We start from the raw sequence: 6,000 nt of genomic DNA on the forward strand, positions 1-6,000 counted from the left end.
AAATACCAGAAATCAAAATCATAGAAAGAGTTTTCAAAGTTTCTTGTGATTTCTGCTACATCTTTATACAAGTTCTGTCTTCCTCAAAGCTGATTTTGGACTGAGATTTGAAGCTATTATCTGCTGATGTTCTTCTGACTACTGTTGCTTCATTCCTATTTCAAAGATTTATTTTTTATTTTTTTGCTTTTGCTGTCCAGGTACACCCCTTTTGAACCTTGTGCTACAAATTGGATATGAAGATATGTGTGCTTTGAAATTAATGGAATCAGTCGTTTTCAGCTGTTATTTCTTGTGTTTTGTTAAATTGTTTAATTCTTTTTCTTGTTAACCAATATCATATTCTATTTGTTATTAGTAGATCTCGACCTAAAGTTGGTACATAAGTTTTCATGTAGTGTATAAATATGTTATGGTCTTAGTCTTTATGCTGGATTCTCATCCAACGTTAAATGATCAGTAAATCGTTGTTCTGGAATTTAATATACTTATGTCCATAATCCAAAGATACACATATAGCGTGAATATAGGTGTATGTTAAATATACAAACTTTGTTGATTTATTCGTTTAGTCAGTGACTCTATTATGCTAAGATTTGGGAAGTAGCCTTTGTCAAAATTTAGGTAGGTAATCACTATTTTGTTTCTTTAAGTTGGATAAAGTCGACTTTCTATCAATTTGTTAAAAGTGGTTTATTAACATGTAATGAAATCACTGACAACAAGGGAAAAGTAGGAGGAAGAGACTTCAGTAGTCTTTTCCCCTTATTTGTAAGGAAACCAACTGCTCGAACCTTTTATTTACAATATAATGATACCAGTAATGGATTTGATGGTGGATTAGAGGAATTCTTTTATTTACAATAATACTTAGGATTTGTTTCTAGGCCCAAGTTGAAAGAATATGAAGTCCAGTACTACCGTCCCTCATTTTAGATCTCCCTTTCATCATTAATTGACTACCTTCTCTTGAAATTGAGTAGTCCCAATCGTATTCAACCCATAAACGAAGAAGTGTTAACTCGTCAATAGCTCGAATTCCGTTTAGCTAAATTGATACTTTTTCCCAACAAAATATACTTCATAAATCTAGACTTCGCACGCAAAATCCCAAATTTTAGGATAATAGAATCATAAATAGCGTAGTTGCTTTAGGCGCGATTAATAATAATCATCGTGACTATGGGTACGGTTCCCGTGGCATACTCATGATACGTAATCCCCAAATCGAGTGTGCATTTCATGCAACTCGACCAAAACTTCAAATAATAATAAAAATAAACATGTTGTAAATCGCGGGTGCGTTTCACGTGGCGCGATTTGTAATATGTACCAAAACGACAAGTGTACGACATCGTAACTTGTTCCAGAAATAATTCCCTAAATACTAAAAGTGATTAACTGAATAGTTAAAAGCGGTTAGAAGTTTAAAAATGCACAGTAGGTTTTAAATGTGTATCAAATCAGATAATTAGGCCAATTATTAACAGTTGAGCGACCGTGCTAAAACTACGGAACCCGAGAATGACTAACACCTTTTTTCGGGTTAACAAAATTCCTTACCTGGTCTTCTGATTTTTGCAGACTTTAAACAGAGTCAAACTTCCTCGATTTGAATTTAAAAACTGGTGACTTGTGACACCCTAATAACTATCCCAAGTGGCGACTCTGATTAATTAAATAATTCCATTTCGATAATGCCACTTCAATTGAAAAATTCCCTATCCCCTCGAAAAAAAGGAGGTCTGACACCTTTGGCGACTCTGTTGGGGAACAAGAACCCAGAATCTCGGGTTCAGGGTTCAAGAATTCGAGCTTAGAATAGTTGTTATGATTGGTTTTCATGATTGTTTAATTCTTTTTACCTGTTTGAGCCTAATGTGCTAAATGCCGATTTTTACCGCTTTGATATTATTTGGACTGTATATAAACTATTACGAAATCCTTCTTCTCTCTGAGTCGTCTAAATCTTTTGGGAAGTGCACGCTGACATGACTTCTTTTCTGTTAGTGTTATACCCTAATTTAGAACGAGGATCAGATCAGTTACAAAGCTGGATGGCCTATTGGTTACTGGTACGTTGCTCCCCCTCTGCTCGAGTTTTCCGCTCGGGTAAGCCAGGTCTAGAACAACATACCCCAGGAATTAAACCTAGAATAACACAGCCTTATGCCGGATCCCTAGTAGGAACGTTTGTTTGCATCATGTGCATTTGACTTTGGGGACTCAACACAGGGATTGGGTCCGTCTAGGACAGGTGTACCCAATTTAAAAGACCATTCTGATGCATTTTATGTGCTACTTGTGCATTTATCTGTTTCGGCTTGTATGTTGACCAGCTTTTAGAGTAGGAAAAGAAAATCAAGCAAAATCAAGAGTGAGGTAGGATAGAAAAATATCCGGTTCTAAAAATACCAGTGTTCAAAATATCCCGAAACTTTGCCGAAATTTTGAAAAAAAGAAGTCTTTCAAAAATAAGTCCTACTTTTCCATGCGTCAAAACTCACCGAACTACGCGTATTTGATTCCCACCAGGTGTGGGATACGTAGGCAACCCTTATCGGGTCCAGCCTCATTTTTGCAAAAATAATCAAAATAGGGAAATGTTGTCATAAATAAAGTTAGGCGATGCCGTTTTTGCCTAAATAGCCAGAAATATCCCGACGGGACGCTGGAAGGCTATTTTTGCAAGAATAGCCACTCATGGTTTTTTAAGAATATTTGGCCACTTAGCAAACACAACCCTAAAATCTTCCCTTCCGAAGTGCTGAAGGTCCGTATTTGCAAAAGTATCCATGATTTGTTTTCGGTTGGATTTTGCAAAAATAATCTTTTCATGGCCAGTTTTAAACAAAATTCACATGTTTTAATCTGGTCACCCTAATTTTAAAATGTGCAAAATGAGCACTGTTCAGAATTTACTTGTGAAGGTTATGGATCAGATTCCACTAGCACTCCCCATTGCTACACATTGATTTACCAACAACAAAAAAGCATGCAGTAGTTACAAGACCAAACCAACACAGATACACAAGTGTTGGAGGCTCGGGTCTAGCAGATTGGACGTTTGCTTCAAGAAAAAGGTGTTATCAGAATGAGGATTAAAGATATAGTTGATTATGTTGTAATGAAATGCCATGAATGTGAAGACATGACCAGGTCTATATTTTTTGCTTTTGTGATGACATTCGTTCGCCAGGTGATGATTGACCTAGACCACCTTCAAGAAGATATTGCCCGTAGGCCGGTGCGGAGACCGGCTGATGTCCCGCAAGCCCCCGGAGTACCAGTGGAGACTCTTATGTATTTTTGATTTTTTAGTTTTTGAGTCTGTATTTTACTTTTTCTCGAGTTTTGTTCGTCTTTGTCAAGATTGTTTATTGCTTTATTTCAAGTCTGTAGATTTTTGCTTGTAGTCATCACTAATCTTAAGTCCTTGTAATAAAAAATCCAAAAAGATGTCTTTTGTTAATTAAATATTGAAAAACCCAAAAATTTTCTTTTCTTTCATTTCGCATTTATATCCTTGAACTACGTAATGATCTGATTCATGCGGCATCATGATACGTAGGCAATCCCCATAGGATTTGATCATAGCCATAAAATAAAATAAAAAAAAAGGAGAGAAAAGAAAGTGAGTGAAAAACAAAGAAAAAGTGGCAAAAACAAAAAAAGAGAGAAAGAGAGTGCAAAAAATAAAAGAGCAACAGAAACAGAATGAGAAAATCAAGAGTGATTAAACGGAGGCAGAAATGAGTGAAAAGAGTTACAGAGTGAAAAAGGGATTAGTTAAGGTCGGGATGAAACATGTAACCGTTCAAACACATGGTAGAAGCATTTAACTCCTTAGGTGCATTGCATCCCAATGTGCAATTTTCTATCCGTTATGCGTCTCAAAACTAACAAGGTTGCTGGATGCAATAAGTACAGGTTCTGTTCAAGTGGTTAGTTTGTTGGCATCCTGGCAAGTCACCCATACAACACCAGATCAATGCTCAAGGCAGCCATGACTAGCATGGAATTGGACACGGGTGTTATTGACCCGCCGGGGGAGATTGTAGAATCGGAGTCGGAATTGAAAGAGGAGGTCCATAGGTTGAAACATCAAATGGTAGAAATGTATCAAGCCTGGATCAGGGGGCATCCTCCACCTTCATTCCATGCTAACTACATAGAAAATCCCGCCTTCATCCCACCACTATCACAAGCCTAGGATTCCACTACCGTTGATCTTTCCTCTCAGCATGCACCGTGCTTTACCCCTTACCACCACTACCCCGACACTTTGTTCCAATCTTTCCATGCTCCACCAGCCAAAGCAACCGCATACCCTGCTCTGACATCTGCTCCTATTTTCGTAGCTCTTCCGTGAGCTACCCTCCACCGATATTCTAGTGAACCTGCGTTCCAAGCTCCAGATACCCAATATTATGCTCCAAAACCAACTTTCAAAGTCATGGATCCTTATTCCTACACCCCTCACTTTGAAGCTCCTGTTGAAACTGAGAAACCATCCCGGAATGTGGAGCGAGATGAGATATTCAGTAAAGTAAAGAGTTTAGAGAAATCTTTGAAGAACATGCAAGGGACAGGAAGCCAAGTAAGTGTGGCTTACAAGGATTTATGCTTATTCCCTGATGTCTAACTGCCCGATGGGTTCAAGATGCCCAAGTTTGACCTGTACGATGGACATGGAGATCCCGTGGCCCATTTTAGAGGCTTTTGCAGCAAGATGAGAGGCGTCAGTGGGAAAGACGAATTATTAATGGCGTATTTCAGTTAGAGTTTGAGTGGGGCGGCTCTGGAATGGTACACCCGCCAAGACGCTAGCAGGTGGTACACATGGGACGACTTGGCTCAGGCCTTTGCTCGGCACTTTTAGTACAATATAGACATTGTCCCGGATCACCTATCTTTGACCAAGGTAGAAAAGAAGACCAGTGAGAGCTTTAGGGAATATGGTTTCAGATGGAGAGAACAAGTTGCACGGGTCAATCCTCCAATGGAAGAAGATGAGATGGTCAAATACTTTCTTCAAGCCCTAGAGCCTACTTACTTTGACCATTTGATCTCAGCCATAAGTATGTCCTTCAATGATGTGGTAAAGATGGGAGGAATGGTGGAAGAGGGACTCAAGTCAAACACGATCATGAGCTACTCTGACATAAAAGCAACCACACAGGCAATTCAAAGTAGCACCGGAAGCCTGTTAGGCAAGAAGAAGAAGGATGATGTCGCTATGATTATCTCTGGATCATGGCATGGCCCAAGGGGTTCGCTTCGCTAGTACACCCAACCTCAACCCCAACCTCAAGCTTACACCCAAGCTCCATATAATCCATCCCAACATTATTTCCCACCACAAGACCCTCAATATTTAGCCAGACCACCCCAATACCATGTTCACCACGCACAGTCATATGCTCAACCCCCTCCTTACCCGCAATGGCGTGCTCCAACTCCACAAAATCCTTATCCACCCTCACAACCATACCGAAACCCTACTGGCCCAAGCTTTCGACCAAGGCCGAATTATAGAAAATAAAGGCAGCAGCGGAAAGAAACCTCCACCCCTCTTGGAGAGTCGTATACCAGTTTGTTTCAAAGATTGAGGCAGTTGGAAGTCTTGAGGCCGATGGAGCCAAAGATACCAAATCCACCTCCAAGTAACCTTGATTATACCCTCAGATATGTATATTGTTCTGATGCCCCGGGGCACGACACAGAGAAGTGTTGGCATTTGAAGAGGGCAATCCAAGAGCTTATTGATACAAATCAAATGGTGGTCCAGAGCTCGGAGGTGCCAAACATCAACCAAAATCCTTTGTTGGCCCATGAAGAGACACATATGATTGAGATATTTCATAAGGATGGGGAGCCCAAGAATTCTTCCAAATCTGTCATGATGATCTGGGCTAGCGAAAGTAATTCAGTTAAAGCTCCAGATTCTGCAAAAGCAATGCCCTTGACAGTTGAAGGGGTGACGGAGAAGCTAAGCAC

Source organism: Nicotiana tomentosiformis, chromosome 9 (assembly GCF_000390325.3).
Source record: "Nicotiana tomentosiformis chromosome 9, ASM39032v3, whole genome shotgun sequence".
Lineage (NCBI taxonomy): Eukaryota > Viridiplantae > Streptophyta > Magnoliopsida > Solanales > Solanaceae > Nicotiana > Nicotiana tomentosiformis.